The sequence below is a fragment of the Alosa alosa genome, chromosome 12 (genome assembly GCF_017589495.1).
Source record: "Alosa alosa isolate M-15738 ecotype Scorff River chromosome 12, AALO_Geno_1.1, whole genome shotgun sequence".
Taxonomy (NCBI): Eukaryota; Metazoa; Chordata; class Actinopteri; order Clupeiformes; family Clupeidae; genus Alosa; species Alosa alosa.
In genome coordinates this window covers 19066089-19085255 of record NC_063200.1, presented here as the reverse complement: position 1 = coordinate 19085255, position 19167 = coordinate 19066089, and the positions used below count along the sequence as shown (strand labels likewise).

Genomic DNA, 19167 nt, shown 5'->3' with positions numbered 1-19167 from the left:
ATAGAGGCCAATATTATGTTCTCTACTCTTAGCAGACCTTTCATATTGTTGTTGACCATGTATTATAGCGATACTAAAGAGGTTCATTGTTGCATGTTCCCTTTGGGACTCGCACAGGCTACTAAATTCTATAATGAAAATACCGATAGGCTAGAGATAAAATGCATTGATAATGTTATTGTTATAGGCCTATGTTTATGCAGACTGGATGTAATGATCTTGTAGCCTAGGCCTACTTAGATAACCCAAGAAACGCCGATGGTGTAGTGTAGCACAGATTCTAGAACGCTAGGGGGGAAGGAACATGATTAACGTGGGCAGTAGTTCAAGGAGTATAGGCTTTTATAGAGTTAAGCGTTCTTCCTTGAGAAAAATTTAACTCCGAGTCCGGGTAAATAGACGGACACAGAGAGGTCAACGGGTAATGACAAGCTGATTTTGGGCTGAGCTCAACGTTGCGCTCCGCCCCACATTGAGCCCAGCCCCGATCTGCAAGCTGCAGCCAGGGGTACTTGCTTCGATAGGAACGCAACCACTTGGGGCGCTGGTTTTCACTTTCCCTCCCTATTTGTGATTACATTACGTTCGAGGCTACTTCTGGATGTGTTGTAGCTTAGTTATAATAATCAGCAATGCAATCAGCAATTAGTAAACATAAAAGTGGCACACAGAAGAGAAAAGAAAGACGAGAACAGGAGGAGACTAAATCCAAATGAATGAAACTGAATAGTCTTTTTTTTTAAAAACACCTCAAATGTTTCTGCTGGCGTTGATGCTAGCAATTTGACGTTAGCTAGCATGGGACAAGAACGATTGAGTGGATTGGCTATACTCTCCATAAAGAACAGCAGAGCCAGGCAGTTGGGTTTCAACGATATATCAATGACTTGCTTAACAGAAGGCCCGTAGAGTGAACTTCTAATGGTTGAGGTCTGCTTTTTTATGGCGTAGGCATATGTGAGGTGCACTTTTTGTGGAAGGCTATCTGACCGCTGCGTCTCTTAGGCTAAATTAAAGGGACACCAGGCAACGTTTTCGTGTTAATTACTCATCTTCGTAAGTCAGTATATGGTTAAATGACTCGTTACAGGGCGAATGAAGACTCTCTCGCCCGCCCCTACTGCCTGTAGGAAGAATATCCCGCTTGCAAGTTCAGTGTATCCTACCCGCCGACCGAAGCAGGCAGGCTAACGAAACGCTAGAGATTGTTGCAAACGTGTGTATAATGGCAGAGCCGGCGAAGAAGCTGCGAAAACCCTTGACAGAAGACGCAAAGAAAAGGAAAAGAGCTTCAGACCGAGCGAGGGGGAGTTTCGTAGAGAAAAACCATCAGGCTTGCCTGGTGTCCCTTTAAGCAATTGTGTGGTTATTGTGTAGGCGCCACGCATATGATTTGCTGTGTTTTCATTGATGGCTATTTAATTGTTCTATGGCTATATGTTTTCTGCGTTTCGGTTTCGGAAGTTGGGAGAATTCAGTTTAACAGGTGGTAGCAACTGTGCATGGCTCTTTCTGATCATTTTGGTGAATCTCCATCACACACATGCAATTTTGTGTGCGTGTGCTTGTGTCGCGGGGGGTGGGGTTGGTGTTCGGCATTCAAGCAACAGTTCATAATGCATTGAGGATTGCAAAAGAGTCTCATGCTTGTTTGTGAACTATTTGAATTATTATTATAATTACTTATGATCACAATATAAGGTGTTATGAATGTATGCATAACTCATTATAACAGTGACCTTCATAGAAAGTGTTACCACATCGTTCATTATTGGCAAAAAGTCTGTTTTAGCCAACGGACCTGTTAATGATTGAGTGATTTTAAATGCAAATAGAATAGTCGAAACATGTTACAAATTCTGATCACAATTCATTCTGATTCTAATTAAAAACAATATACTCATATTCTGAAGAGACTTTTATTATGTAGGAGTTACAGAGTGGTCACAGCAATCAGGATATTAATCCAAATGAGTGACTGGTCAGAAGATTTCACAGGATTTACTCTGCAGCCTCCTTGCCCTGAGAAAGAGAAATTGAGGAATAAAATAAAATTGAGTATGAACATATGATGGCTTATAATACAATGAAATATGGCAAATTAGATTTACCTTTCCAGAATCACGGCTCTTTGCTCTCATCTTGTTGACCTGGGATTCAGCAATGTCAGCACGCTCCTCAGCCTCCTCCAGCTCATGCTGAACCTTCCTGAACTTAGACAGGTGGGAGTTGGATTGCTCCTCCTAATAATGAAAAAGTATGTTTGAGCTCAGATACTTCTGTTTTGAAGCAATGAAAATTAATTTAGGGTCCAGGTGATAGCAGTTCTTTTAAAACGTTTACTTTGAAAACACTGAACTTAAAGGACTAAGAGATACAAAATGTTTTGGTGTTCATCCTTCCTGTTGCATTCATTACAACTGATGGTGGTGTTTGGAGGAACTGAAAAGTTGTTTATCTTTTATTCTTTTTAGTCCAGTGTTTTCAAATTAGACATTATCATTTTATTCATATGAAAGGCAAGACGTTTGACCATATAGGCAACACAAGAAACAACTTACAGCTTCCTCAGCCTGTCTCTTGTAGGATTTGACCTTCAGCTGCAGCTTGTCAACCAGGTCCTGCAGTCTGTTGATGTTTTTCTTGTCCTCCTCAGTCTACAAAAAGAAAAACAATCTGTCAATCATTGTCCTCCTTGAGATAAATGCTGTTCAATAGTGGTAAAAGAAACTTTGTACCTGGTAGGTGAGCTCCTTCACCCTCCTCTCGTATTTGCGGACTCCCTTGACAGCATCAACACCACGTCGTTGTTCATTTTCAACCTCACTTTCCAACTCACGAACCTTTACATAAACAAGATTTTCATTTCACAATGTCTTCATTTTATTTATTACATTCTGAATATCTCACCCAAGTTTAGTCACTTACTCTGGACTCCAGTTTCTGGAGTTGTTTCTTACCACCCTTCATGGCCAGATTCTCAGCCTCATCCAGGCGGTGCTGCAGATCCTTCACAGTGACCTCCAGGTTCTTCTTCATCCTCTCCAGATGAGAACTGGTGTCCTGCTCCTTCTTCAGCTCCTCCGCCATCATGGCAGCCTGAATAATGGGAAATTGTGTTTTAGATCACAGAAATTACGTACAGTATTTAGCTCATAATATGCAGTACTAAAGTTCAAAATAAAACATTGCTTACATCAGTGATGGCTTTCTTGGCCTTGTCCTCAGCATTTCTAGCCTCCTGGACGATGTCATCAACCTCACCTTGGATCTGAACCAAGTCAGCCTCAAGCTTCTTCTTGGTGTTAATCAGACTTGTGTTCTGACATTCAGAAATAATTCCAAATATGTTACATGGTGAAAAATATTTTGAAAGAACTGTGGGTACAATAGAAAATATTTTTTTGGGTGAGAAAAATATATCCCCACCTGAGAGTGCAGGAGGCCAACACGCTCACTAGCATCAACCAGCTCCTGTTCAGCCACTTTGCGGCCTCTTTCTGTCTGCTCCAGAGCAACTCTGAGCTCCTCAATCTCAGCCACCATCAGGGTGTTCCTGCGCTCCACCATGGCAACCTGCTCCTTCCCGTCTTCTTGTCCTCTGACAGCATCATCAAGGTGCAGTTGGGCATCCTAAAAAAACATGGAATGACAAAAGATGTGCCATACTACCAAGCCAAAATTATATAATATTGATTCATGGACATTCTTGAACAATTAACCAAATAGTAATTATAGTAAGATAGGATCATTGTACTATTTTATTGCACAACTGACCTTGAGTTGACTCTGCACATTTCTCAGTTGTTTCTGGTACTCGGCAGCCTGGCGGTTAGCATGGCTCAACTGAATCTCCATCTCATTGAGGTCTCCCTCCATCTTCTTCTTGATTCTCAGGGCATCATTTCTGCTCCTGACCTCAGAGTCCAGAGTGCTCTGCATGGTGTCAGCTATCCTCTGGGCATTCCTCTTGATCTGCTCCATCTCCTCATCCTTCTCCGCAAGCTTCCTGTCAACCTCACCCTTGATCTGGTTGAGTTCAAGTTGGACACGAAGAATCTTGGACTCCTCATGTTCAAGAGTTCCCTAAACAAGAAAATCAAGAATTTTAAAATATAAAAAACATCATAATTTCCATTTCTGACTGTGTAGGAAACCCCTCCTGATTTTTACCTCAGCCTCTTCCAGGGCTGTCTGGATCTCAGTCTTTTCCGTCTCAACAATCTTCTTGGACTTCTCCAGCTCATGGATGCTCTTTCCAGTCTCACCAAGCTGCTCAGTCAGATCCGAGATCTCTTCTGCAAATATGCAGTTATATTACAGCAAACATTATCTGAAAGTTTAAAAATATGTTTTGAGTGGGATATGTATTGGGTTGTTTTTGACTCACGTTGTAAATTCTTGTTCTCCCTCTTCAGGGTCTCCAGGTGGTCAAGAGACTCCTCATAGGAGTTCTTCATCTTGAACAGCTCAGTGCTGAGAGAACGAGCCTCTTTCTGGGCACCCTCCAACTCTGCCTGACCCTCCTCGTACTTCTGCTTCCATTCTGCCAGGACCTTGTAGAAACAGATGTTGTTGTGAGGCTTATACTTATTCACCTACATTCCACATCTGAATGATGTTTTGGAGGAATTACCTTGTCAAAGTTTCTTTGCTTCTTGTCAAGGTTGGCAGCTAGACCATTGGCTCTCTCCACATCAATCATGAGGTCCTCAACCTCACCCTGGAGTCTCTGCTTGGTCTTATCTAGAGAGGCACATTTTGAGTTGGTTGCCTCGATTTGCTCCTCAGCCTCCTGGAGACGCTGGGCAAGCTTTTTTCTGAAGGAAAAAGCATCAGATTTAAGACAGAAAAGATTTTTTAGAACGTTTTAGTCAACAAAATATATCCAACTGTGTTTTTGCATCTTTAGCACATACTTGGACTCCTCAAGCTCCTCAGTGCGCTGGATGGCATCAGTTTCGTACTTGGTCCTCCACTGAGCAACCTCGCTGTTGGCCTTGGACATGCCACGTTGAAGCTCAGCCTTTGCTTCCTGCTCCTCCTCAAACTGCTCTCTTAGAAGGTCGCAGTCGTGGCGAGCTGACTGAACAGCATGAGCCAGGGCATTCTTGGCCTGTTTGTTAACAAGTAAGGGTGTTTATGAAAGCATTTCTCCAAATGTGATTGATGTAATCCAAATTCTTCATTTCATGCAAAGGCAACAGTACCTTGACTTCCTCTTCATTCAGTCTTTTTAGCTCCTCAACTTGCTGAGTGAAGGCCTGTTTGCTTCTGGTCAGCTGAGACACAAGAGCATCTTTCTCCTCAACCTGGCGGCCAAGCTCACCATTTTCAGTCTGAAGTCTTGCTCTCTGACCACTGAGGTCATTGACCTGACGGGCAGCCTCATCACTCTTGGCCTTGGTTTCACTAAGTTGGTCTTCAAGGGTACGGCACATCTTCTCCAGATTTCCCTGTTTATGAAAATGCCCATTAGTAGAAAAACATTTATTGTAAGTTGGTTTGTTTAAAAGATAACATGAGGGTAAATATCTCATCAACCTTAGCTTTAGCAACAGCCTCCATGTTGCTGGCGAGATCATCTATTTCCATCTTGTATTCACTCTTCTCCTTCTCAAGCTTCTGCTTGACACGTTGGAGGTTGTCAATCTGCTCTCCCAGCTCAGCCACACTGTCTGCCTGCTTCTTACGGAGAGCTGACGCAGTGGCTTCGTGCTGAAGGGTGGACTCTTCAAGGTCACGACGCAGCTTCTGGAACTCAGCCTCACGCTTCTTGTTCATCTCAATTTGAGCAGCAGTGGCACCACCAGCCTCCTCAAGCCTTTCACTAATCTCCTCAAGTTCCCTGGAGAGATCAGCTCTCTGCTTCTCAACCTTGGCACGAGCTGCACGCTCAGACTCAATCTCTTCCTCTAGTTCCTCAATGCGGGCCTAATGAAAAAAAAATATTATGTTAGTACAACAGAAAACTGCAAAAACACTCAGAGTTTGAGTTGGTGGAGAATAATTAAACCTGAAGCTCCTTGATCTTTTTCTGCAGCTGAGCACCAAGTGATTGTTCATCTTCAATCTTACTTAGAAGTTGACTCGTTTCAAAGTCCTTCCTGATTAAAAAAGATTAAAGAAAAGGAAGAATCATTTCTGAAGTTGGCTGCATACATGGGAATAGAACAGTGATATTTTGTAATAAATAATGCCTTTACTTCTTTATCTTCTCATCAGACTGCTGCTTGTCATTCTCCAGATCCATGATGGTCTCCTGGGCCAGCTTCAGGTCACCCTCAAGCTTTCTCTTGGCTCTCTCAAGGTCCATACGGAGCTTCTTTTCTTGCTCCAGGGAACCCTCAAGCTGCCAATTTGAATTGTGAGGTGAGTATGTGGTAAATGTTGAAATTTCAGTGTGAGAAGTTGTCAAATGTTAATTTTTGTACTTACATCATCCACTTGCTGTTCAAGCTTAGTCTTTGACTTGGTCAGAGTGTTGACTTTGTCTTCCTCTGCTTGAAGATCATCAAGAGTCTGCTGGTGGGCCTCTTGGAGGGCTTTCTTCTCCTTTGTCAGCTTAGCAAGGGACTCATCCTGTGAGGCCATCTCTTCAGTTAGGTTCTTGACCTGCACATAGAAAGTTTTACATTTGTGAACAGTGTAAATAAGATACTTTATTTTCGACAGACTACATTGATAAGCCCTTTACAAATCCCGACCTTGTTCTCGGTGGCATGTTTCTCCTTCTCCACTTTGGCTAAGGTCAGCTCCAGATCATCAATGTCCTTTTTGAGCTCAGAGCACTCATCCTCCAGTTTCCTCTTCTTGGCAGTCAGCTCAGCATTGATTTCCTCTTCATCCTCCAGTCTCTCGGTTGTCTCTTTGAGCTTGGCCTCGAGCTGGATCTTACTTTTGATAAGACCCTCACACCTCTCCTCAGCATCATTGAGACCCTCATTTCCCTATTGTAAATATAAGATGGAAGCATGACAATACATACTTTGTATTGACAACACAATGCTGAGACTGGGTAGTTGTATGATTGTGAATATTGAAATGGTACACTATGCACTTACAGATGACACTTGCAGCGCCAGGTCATTCCTCTCTTGCACCAGAGCCACCATCTTCTCCTCAAGCTCCTTCTTCCTGGCTGTTGCCTTTGCACAGTCCACTTTGAGTTTCTCATAGTTCTCCTTCATGTTGGCCAGCTCCTTCTCAGTTTCAGCACTCTTCAGCAGAGGCTTGATCTTGTAGTAAACCTTCATCCAAGGCCAGTGCTTGACATTCATGAAGGAGCGTATATTGTACTGGATGGTGTAGACAGACTCCCTACACAAGAAGGGTGATGAAATACATCCTTAAATGTTTGACCAACATTCTAATCTGTTCCCTGTTCAATTTTAAATATTATGTTGTTTTGTATTTGTGTGTCGCTTTGGACAAAGGCATCTGCCAAATCCATAACCATTCATAGTCATAAATATAGGTTGTAGAATTATAATTACATGAATTGTGTAGAAAGTAGGGATGTAACTATATCAAAATCTTGCGATACGATAATACCCCAATAACAAGTCCACGTTATAATATGTATTGCAATACTGCAGAGATGTAACAATATAAATATCTTAATGCCATACCTCGGTAACAAATCAAGGGTAAAATAAATTGTGATACAGTATTTAAAAAAAGACAAATTAAGACTCGGAAAATAAAAACACTTACTACCAGATCAATTACTACCATAGATTATCTCCTTTGCCAGTTCTACGTTTTTTTGCCCAGAAGACCTATCGTTTGATACCATACCATCACATTTTCATGACTATATCGAGACACTTTTGTTATTGCGATGTCATGAAATTGACAATACTGTTACATCCCTAGTAGAAAGTATAATAGGATCTTCTGAGACATATTTTTGAGAAAAATAAAAAAATATTAATATTGCTAATCATTTAGCAAACAGCAATGCACTATCAATTGAGAGGGATACCGAGGCGTACTATACAATTAATATTAACTTGCTCATGCTCGCCACAGCGATCTGACCCTGACTGCACATTGGGAAGTCATAGGGGTTGGAATTAATTGGATATTTCAATGTGGTAATATGGTGGCAGCATGGAGGGGAGTGTCTCCAGGACGCTGGTTTCACTGTTAAGCCTTCATGAGGGGTCGTGGGCCTATAACCCCAATGACATGCCGCATACTATATACTGCTGTTGGATGGGCCATTTGTATTGTGTTTGTGACCATTTGTTGGCAGATTTGTGGGTAGTGTGCTTTTTAAAGTTAAACTTGAGCAGGGGCTTCTGAATGTGTTTTTACCTTGAATTTTGGCACAAGGGATTTTAACATCTAATCCTGTGTATTAATGTAAAGTCCTACTACTCATACTATAGCAGTCTTGCAGACTTCTGAGTTCTTTTGATAAACAAATTTACCTCCTTTCCATCATCTTTGAAAACTCCCTCCTCATCAGGTATGCACGGCAGAGAGCCTGAGTCATTGTGACCAGGGAAACCAGTTTCTCATCTCGCATCTCCTCAAGGTCACCCAGCAGACCAGCTTTAAAGAACACCTGAGGGATGCATGAAAATTTAAACATTTATTTGACACAGAAAAAACTGTGCTCTTGTTTGTACTCATAATAATAGATTGTATGAAACAAATCTACCTTTGTGTGTCCAAACATGTACTGGGTGTGATCAACATCAATGGATCCCAAGAGCTTCTCAGCAGCCTTCTTGTTATCAATAAACTGGCCGTCAGGGATGACACTGGCATTTAGCACTTTGTATCTGGACAGAATAAATGAATGTCCATGTAGATCATTACTTTTTCTCTAAATGCAGTATTGAATATGTGTCATACTTCATTGGCTTTCTAAGTTCACCTCTGCTTGAAGTCACCATAGAGGATTCTGCTTGGGAAACCCTTTCTGCAGATTCTGATACCCTCCAGCACACCATTGCACCTGAGCTGGTGGATGACCAGGAAGTTCTGCATATAACCTGTCAAATACATGTCATGAGATCTTCTATTCTCAATGTAATACATGAGTAATGCACACATCTTTATTGACTTCCAAGCGCCCTTTACCTGGTTTCTTAATTTCATTTGGAATCAGACAACGCACAAAGTGAGGATGGGTGCTCCTCAAGTTGGTCATCAGTTTGCCCAAGTTCTCCTGTTGGGATAAGAATGCAATCAAAACATCCTCTTCACCATTCTATTAGATGATTGATTTGTTGTTATTGGTTTAATATACACACCCTGAACTGTGATGACACAGTCTGCATGGAGCCACCCTTCTTCTTCTTCTTACCACCACCAGTCTCTGTTGACATACACATTATTCAATTATTGAGGTATATATGGGATATTTTTGCATTAGCCTTTAGACTTGTATAGGTTTTTTGTTACCCTCAACAACAGGTGGGTACAAGACAGGCAGGAGTTTTACTCCCGACTTCTGGTACAGCTGCACAACAGAATCATTCAGTGGATCCTTGTTTTTGTCCAGCCACCCAGTAACATTGTAGTCCACAGTGCCGGCATAGTGCACCAGGGAGAAGTGGGCCTCAGCCTTGCCCTTTTTGGGCTTGGGCTTCTCAAAGGCCTGATTTTTGCCAAGATGTTGGTCATACAGCTTGTTCTTGAAAGTGGTGTCAGAGGCCTTGGGGAACATACACTCCTCTTCAAGGATGGCAAAGATTCCCATAGGCTGTTGGGAAAATGAGCTTAGTTTTAAAAGTGGATATTATAAAACAATATAAATCTAGCACTTGGCTCATTTGACTGAACTGACCTTCTCAATGAGCTCAATGCAAGCGGCTAGATCCATGCCGAAGTCAATGAACTCCCATACAATGCCCTCTTTCTTGTACTCCTCTTGCTCCAGAACGAACATGGTGTGGTTGAAGAACTGTTGCAGTTTCTCATTGGTGAAGTTGATGCATAGCTGTTCCATGCTGTTGTACTGTGATTAAAAAATAGTTTGTAATATGAATGCCCCCTACTGAAATTATACTACATTTTGGTGTGAGAGAAAAATGGTGTTAACTTATACTTACATCAAAAATCTCAAAGCCAGCAATATCCAGCACACCAATATAGAACTGCCTTGGCTGTTTAGTGTCCAGCATCTGGTTAATACGGATGACCATCCACAAGAACATCCTCTCATAGATGGACTTGGACAAGGCCGAAACTGAGTTATTGACCTGAAACACAATATTCAAGCAGTGGTCATCCTATGCTCAGAGACCAAAAAGTAAAATGCTTATAGGATAAAAGCAGTTCATTTTACTACTAGTAATTCTGTCCAAATACTGCCAAGTGGTTTGTGATCTTACGTTAACGTTTTAGTGAATAAAATATTACCTGTGGCACAGTCTGACCCTTGGTGACATACTCATTTCCGACTTTCACTCTTGGGTAGCACAAAGCCTTCAGCATGTCAGCGGAGTTCAGGCCCAAGAGGTAAGAGACTTTATCAGCATCTAAAAAAGTTCAATAGTGAAGCATTTTGGTGATTTGGGATTTATAGCAACCAATTTCACATACAACATACAGTATGAAACAAGTTTGTCCACCTCAATCTCCATCTCAATCTCCTCCCTAAATCAAAACGTTTGTCCAAGATAGTGTTAGATTAAAGGTTATATGTCTCACAAAAACATAAAGGTATCTGAGTGACCATTGTTTTGTAAATGTTTGTCTTTAAAAGAAGATAGATACTTTCTTAATCCAGAAGGAAATTTAGAATATGAATATACATTAATATACATACTGTATGTTGATATAAATAACATGGTGGTATGACACTTTTGTGAGTGGTGTAGCATCGTCAGTCGTCCTGGGTTCACTTTCCAAATCTACCAGTGCCAGCCCGTTTTTGTCATTTTTGATAAAAGTGTTACTAGATAGTCATATTTAACTTTAATTCAACACAATACAGTTACCTTAATAAATAAGAGTACCTTGTCATTATTACTAGAACTGACTGATTCAGTACAGTGTTGTAACCTACCCTCAGTGCCATCAGGCTCAGCCTGCTCCTCACGCTGCTTCTGCTTGAATTTCATGTTGCCATGATGGAGCACAGCACCAGTCAACTTGTAAATGGTGTTTTTCTCCTCTCCAGTGAAACCCAGGATGTCAATGGCATCCTAGAATGGTGAATTATTTTATTATTTTAAAGGTATCTTCAATAAATTGAACAGGGGAAAACCCATTATGACTTACATCTGTGGCATCCAACTCTTCTTTGTCATCAATGCTCGCCACAGCGATCTGACCCTGACTGCACATTGGGAAGTCATAGGGGTTGGAAGTGATGAGGGACATTTCTGTCAGGATTCAAAAATTATTTTAGAAATTCAGAATTAAATGAAAATTTTTTGAACCTTTAGTGAAATTATTAACCTTACCTATAATTTCAGGCTTGTGGTTGGTCATCATCTGGAAGAAGATGTGGTAGCCTCTCTCATCAGGGAGCTGGAATGTCACTCTAGACTTCTCCAGCAGGTCTTTTGAAGCAGGGAAGGATGTATTTTAATTTGATACATTTAAGGCAATAAAAGAATATTTCTACTTGGAACTATTATACTTACAAGTCTCAATATCAGCACTTGCCAGTTTTCCAGATGTGGCAAAGTGAATTCTGATGAATTTTCCCTGTTTGAGATTACATTTTGACATAACATATATTCATTTAGCTCATGCTTATAACCAAAGCAGGTTACACATGAGGAAAATATTCAAGTATTCAATAAATATTAAAATATTTAGTAATAGACCTATGAGTAACAATAAATACTGCCTTTACTAATACAAAAAGCAAAAGATGATAGTGTATAGATTTAAGTAGACATCAGAGGATACTTTGAAAAAGAGATACTAATTGATATAAAACAAAGTGCATGTTAAGCTTGATTTAACAGAAAAACCCCAAGAAGTTGAATCTATCTAAAAACAAAATAAACCAAAAAAAAACATGTAAGAGATTAGATGAAAAACTAAACTTACGAAACGTGAAGAGTTGTCATTCCTCACAGTCTTGGCATTACCATAAGCCTCCAGCAGTGGGTTTGCTGCAATAATCTGGTCTTCAAGAGAGCCCTGCAAGTCAATACATATATTGTCATTGAAGTTAATGTATGTGTTGCTATATGATAATTAGCCTATAAATATGCATGGGGTCCTGTACCTTAATTTTTCCACTGCTGCCAGCTGGTGCATCTGATGACTTCTTACCAGCCACTGCAATTGTTGCAAAGTACTGGATGACACGTTTGGTGTTTACAGTCTTGCCAGCACCAGATTCTCCACTGTATGGAGAAGATCACAATTAGAAAGTGTACCAGAAGAGTATACAGAAGATAATGTAAAGGTTTAGAATTTTAACTAGACTGCATTTCCGGCGGGAATTGCGAAAGTGCTTGCCCTGGTCCGGTCAGCAACGTGAGCAGACAGTGCCTTTCTGTGTTGGAGCAGTGGCAATATCTCAAAAGCTCTAGGGGAGGGCTATTCAACTATTGACATGCGGGGTGAATGCGGTTCGTTGGATTTTACCTGTGGCCTGCCTTCAAATTTAGCTTCTATGACTAAGATCAAATCAATAAAATAGAACGACAGCAGTGATTGGCTGCAAAAATAAATAATGTCACATGTCTTGCGCCTCTCAAACTGGGCTATCAGATAACCTACAGAAGAATTGAAATTATGAAATATGACCAAGGCATTAAAATGCTGCTTGTTTGTCAGGATACTTTTTCACTGATTTATTTTAAAAATATGAGCTATGAGTGTGAATGTTATATATTCCATCCCCTAATTCTGTTTTACTGGTTTATTTGACAAATAATCTATATGGATTTAAGGTCCCTTAAAATAAAATCGGCTGCACAAACACATTTAAGTATTCTACTTCGGTTTCCTTATCATTTTCCCTTAAATATTTAAGGTTTTCTCCTTTTCTTATTTTATAAGAAATTCCGTTGCACAAACGACCTTAGCAGCCTAAATAACCACATGAGGTTCGATTCGCCAGGCAAAAATGTAAAAAAAAAAAAAAAAAAAGTTTATTTTGGTGCCCTGATGACAGTCAGGATAATATATAGGATAATTACAGGATAATAAAAGCTAGCTAGTATTGTTCAATTCATGTCTATATATGGCTTTACTGATGAATGGATAAATGTCACCGAAAATTATTAAGGTAAGATAAGATCATGAGCTTGGGTTGCAGACTACGGCAGCAAGCTAGTTACAACTATGTCCGTTCAACGTAGCCTACCAGTTGAGTTATTCATTGCTAACATTAGCTATTGATAGGCCTACAGTAGGTGCATTAATAACTGTAGCTAACATCGTGAAATTAATTGTCACTGCCGTGTTTGGCTGTCATCCGTCAAACTTGTCAAAGTTAGTTATAGGCCTACTCAGATTTGTAATGCTTCATCACTATCTGATTTTATCAACAATATGTGCACACAGCTTGCTATTATTTTGGACAGTCCCATATGACCAACATCTGCATCCTCAGAAAAGCAAGCACAAATTAGCAAACAAACAATCTCCGTGGTTGATACTAAAGGGACAAAACTTAAGGTGCTTTGTGCAAACGGCCCTAAGGAGATAGCAATAAATTAAATGCACAGTAGCCTAGGCTAGCCTACTATAGCCTAATGTGTAAATGAACCTCAGCCTGCCATTGAGTGGTTATTTTAGTGACTGTTGCTGTTTGACTTTGTATTTCCCTGCTATCTAAATAAAAAGGCTATGATCAGGTTTTTGTTGCTCGGATCGGATACAGATGTAAGAAGGGGCTACTCCACCACCAGGCAGTCTTGCCATCTTCTCTGCAGCATTACTTTTGACGACGTCCACTAGCTTTAAACTTCACCCACAGGTTCCGCTGGATAATTTTTTTTTCTTTCTGAAGGACATCGATAAAAACCCTACACTTTTTGCTGTATATCTGGTGGCACAACCCCAAACACAACACGTTTTCGTTATTGTTTCAACTTTGATCAACAACAATGTTTTAACTATGTAAGGTCAGTGGAAGCTGCTTGCGTTCTGCCACCCGGAAGGATCTTAGAGCCTATCGCATACAAACATTCTGAAATGCCGTATAGAGGCCAAATAATGACAAATTTCCTAGTGCGTCCTCACAATCAGATACCAAGTCCCTGTACCAAGTTTGGACTTCATACATTAAAGCGTAGCCGAGATGTTAGCCCACTTCCTGTTAGGCGGCATCGTCGCCATGTGTGATTGGCTGTCACGGGCAAATAAACTTAAAAATAAAAAATTTGACAAGTATCGTTTGTGCGGCTCGGTCAGAAGATTATCTCCACCAAGTTCTGTGAAAATCGGATGAAATTTGTAACTGCTGAAACTTTTTGTAGAGTTTGGACTAAATCCAATATGGCGGAGGTCCAATATGGCGGAAAGTGACGTAATAGGAGTCATTGAACTTATGTCGGTCCAGGGATTCCAACAGTGCCTGATTTGTGAAAATCGGACGCACCGTTCAATGGTCAGTGGAGTGTCCTGAAACTTTTTGCCAAATTTCATCACTTTTTAGCCATGCGTTCTATGGGCTGCCATAGACTCCAATGGCGGAAATATAATAGGAAAAGCAAGTAACTCAATGGGTGCCTTCGCAGCTTCGCTGCTAGGCCCCCAATAATAATAGGAAAGCTAGTAACTCAATGGGTGCCTTCGCTGCTTGGCCCCCAATAATAATAGGAAAAACTAGTAACTCAATGGGTGCCTTCGCTGCTAGGCCCCCAATAATAGGAAAAGCTAGTAACTCAATGGGTGCCTTCGTAGCTTCGCTGCTTGGCCCCCAATAAAACTTATAACAATAAGTGTGCTGCTTTGCAAGCACACTTAATAAGAAAACTTATAACAATAATGTAAAAAGTTTTAAGGGATGCATGGACACTTACGTGATCAGGACAGACTGATTCTCTCTGTCTGTAGTGCAAAATAGAGATGGACATGAAAGGTTAATTTTACATAAATGAATAATGTATTATTCAGTGATGGATTTAAAACTGAAAGTATACCTTGGAGCATGAACTGAAATGCGTTGTCAGAGACAGAGAAGATGTGGGGCGGGGCCTCCACGCGCTTCTTGCCTCTGTAGGCATCCACCACTTCTTGGTCGTACACTGGGAGCCACTTGTAGGGGTTCACAGTGACACAGAAAAGTCCAGAGTAGGTCTAGAATGAAGAAATGAAGAGGATTCGTTTTCCAGCTTTGAAAATTCACTTTTTTTTCTTAATTTGTTTAAAAGTGAGATGCTTATGTTGGGGGTCCAGAGGGGAAATGTTTTGTGTGTTTCTGTGGTAACATTTTTAATTCTTATGATTAATATTGTCAATTAAAAGTTTGTATGTTTTAGTATTTGCACACTTATGACATAGCATACATTGCACACATTCAGTCTGCTGTCAGGGAAAATGTCTGGTAGAGTATCTCCAGGCCTGTAGATGGCACCCTGGGAGGGAGGGACGGGGATGGGTGGCAGGTACCATATAGCTGGCAGAGAAGAAGGAATTTTGAATGCCAGTGCAACACCTGAACCTTGTCTTGTCCGTTCTCTTTGTATTTCAAGGTATGTGTCATTTTATTCTTAATGTTGCCACCTAAGGTTATTTTGTAGAAATTGCTGGTTAATGTGTTGAATGATCCTGATATGGTTCTTATTAAATTAAAGTAAATGTTGATTCAAGCCAATGTTGATTCAAGCAAATCAAATTGTTTGCCACCATTAACCATGTGGCCATGGCTTTTTAGTGAGGTTACAAAGGAATTAATTGGTTGCTAAATGTTGTGTTTATTCTCACCACATGTAAATTCTTATGAAAGATGTTAATGCTTTAATATGTGTGTGTTAATCGATTTAAAGGTGCCATGTGTAAGATCATAAAAAAGGTGCCAATTTAAAGGTGCCAATGTTTGCATCATAAGAATGAGCAGAAATAAGGGCGATGGATGTCATTAAAAAAAATTACAAGATATAGTGCTGAAGAGATATCAACCTGAATTGGCATGCTAAATTACTAGCCACAGCCTGACAGGTGTCAATACCAGTTTCGGCCATGGGAGGCGGTATGCGGGCAACATAACAGCCAGCCAAACTGCAATACATGTGTCTCGGTTGTTACTCTAGGGTAGACCAACTCACTTTCTGGAGGTATACTGCCCCCATCTTTTATGGAATGTGGAGTATGAATTGATTTTTTGGCGGACATTACATATGGCACCTTTTAATGTTGAGTGTGTCTGAACATTGTTAAACATGTTTGAATATTTAAGTATTTATATTTAATGTTGAGTGTGTCTGAACATTGTTGGACATGTTTGAATATTTAAGTATTTATGCTTAGTATTTTGTATTTTGACTAATAAATGGAATGCCAGTGTGCAACACCTGAACCTTGCCTTTTCCGTTCTCTTTGTATTTTAAGATCAAGCAAGGGAACGTGGTTGTGCCGTGCCCCAAGCTCCCCTAGACTTGGAGGCCGGTAATACTTACATAGATCATCCATGCTGCATAACGCTCTTTGAGGTTATACAGGACAGAGGCTTCATTGAGGTGGGTCATCATGGCCATGTCCTCAATTTTGTCATATTTGGGAGGATTCAAGGGGAAGACTTCATCTTCCTTCACTGTCTTTTCCTGAAACCAACGTAGAAAACAGCTTTAACAAAAAGATGTACTCAAGACACTTTCTGAGTGAACAATTTCAACAGCCTTGCTAAAGTACCTCCTTAGATTCAAGCGTTTCAACAACGACTTTGCCGCCATCCTTCTTTTTAATTGTACCCTTGAGGTACAACTCCTCTTTATCAACCACAAAGCAAGCAGTCTTTGCATCAAAGGGCTTGGACTGGGCCTCAATTCTCTCCCTCTCAGGCTTACGAAGGTAGATGGCAGCTTTGCCATACGTGGCCATATCACTGTCCCCCATGGTTGCTGGTTACTGCATTAATCAGAAACATGAAGAGCAGTTTCAACATAAAATGCTTTGCACAATCAGACATCTACAGACACGGTACTGTAAATAAAGTGGTTGACAGTCATTAGGGGACAAAACCACAGTTTTTTTTTGTCAATTTGCACCTCAATATACGGAGCAATGTACATTGGGTACTCAAACTGCAATTCATTAAAAAGTCAAATACAAAACAGTCCTTATCTAAATAATAATGGAACCAATTTATTCATTGCATTATTGACTTAAAAAATCTAATCCCATTCCTGTCATCACTGCACGTCATGCACCATCTGTAACATCTTGCTTTACCACCACATTCTATACAGTTACAGTTAGTTCTATACAGTGTGTTGATAAACACATCAAGATGTAAGCTTAAAGTAGAGGGGTGCACCACATATGTTTGACAGTTTGCATGAGCCCATGTTATCACACATTCTTGTCAAAATCTAGCAAATAACACAAGCAAAAGGCTATGAAACAACACCAACAGCCTACACAAAACACTTGCTAATGCACTCACTGACATCTATTTGAAATAGTATCAGCAAAGTTGTAATGTGAAAACTTTGTTTCATGGTTCTGATAACTTCCCTACCTAATAACCATATAATCTCATGCATGAGGCCCATACAGCATCACAATTAATTTGAAGCTGATGCAAAAAGTTTGCTTGTAAAAGCAGAAATAAGTAGATGACATACCTCTTCTGCATTGATATTCCCAAGCTGTCAAAGAGGCTATGGAATCATCACCGCATATTATTGCTAATTAAGCTACTCTGACGGGAGGTAACCTAATGTTTTGTGTATAGTTGCTGTTAAAATGCCTACTAATCCTTCAACACAGGTAGACATTTAGTTTATTATTAATATCTGTTGTTTAAATGCTTTTAGGCACAATTCTAAATAACTTTAAACATTAAAATGGCTTACCATGATGGATGCACACACAATGGCAAGTATCCTAATCATTCTTTCCTCTGCTTTCAAGTTTATCTAGTGCAGATGGCTTGCCATATCATTATATGTTAAGACAGCTTGCCTTGAAACTGCCAGGTCATGGACAACAGTAATTGCAAGAAGTCTTGTGTATGGAGTCAGCTTTTAAGTTTATCCAATGTGTTCTCAAATGCTTCGATAAATTCTGTCTTCCACCTTAAAACGCAATCATTTTTTTAACATGCAATAGCCAAACTAGTAATGCATGATGTCCAATGTATATGAAATCCGTCACAATACTAACTAGATGTTACTTTAAACATGGGTGGTCAATATATTTAGACTTTTGTCGGCCATCTTGGATTTTTGTTATTCTGCAGTTACAACTGCTCACCACTTGGTTATCTGCAGTTACAACTGCTCACCACTTGGAGGAAGGCTATGGTGTTAAGCAGTAGTGTCTACTGAAGTGGCTGATATGCAGTTACAGCACTGCAACCCATACAGGGAAATGGCTTTTGAATAGCTGTCTACTGTAGTGACCACCATGCAGGACAGGGTTATTAGGGTGATGATTCCAAGTTTTCCATTTCCCTGTAGAAGCTTTTTAGGCAGTATGATATCAATGAATTATGGTGGAGGTTGGGGATGTTTAAACATAAGCTTCCGTTCAAGATTCATCAAGGCACTAGTGTCCTAACTAGTGACATTAGGTAATTAATGGTGTAGGCATAATGGACACTGTCTGCAAAGATTGCATGTCTATACAAATAAGACCTTGAAAGGAGCTACACCTGTGCCATAGCAATAATCTGTAATGTCCCCCGAAATAATTGCTTTACTAGAATGCAAATAATCTAGCTGTTCAGCTAAATCAGATGTAGGCCTACTGTAAATCAGATGGACCTACCTTTTCCTCCTAAAAGAAGATGAAATTTCCAGTTATGAGTATCTAGAAAAGAATAAAAAAACATACAAAGACAAGTATTTTAGTATATCAATAAGTGTAATGTAGTAATTGTTAGTGTTATAGTTGCTTTAGCGATGAAGAGACACATGACACATTCTCTTATACAGTAGGAGCCACCTCCTTTCTGTGTCTGTGAAAGACTTACTGTGCACTGGAACCCCCCCTTTTTGCAGCCCTCCCATACTCCCAGCAGGTCCTTTTATTGACACTTTTCTGTCAACTAAGCAGAGCTCTAAT

General features: G+C 40.2%; 1 pseudogene; it reads right to left on the bottom strand.

Moving 5' to 3' along the window:
* Positions 1 to 1930: 1930 nt before the first annotated feature.
* On the bottom strand, positions 1931 to 17000 carry LOC125304482 (annotated as a pseudogene).
* Between the last annotated feature and the right edge of the window lie 2167 nt (positions 17001 to 19167).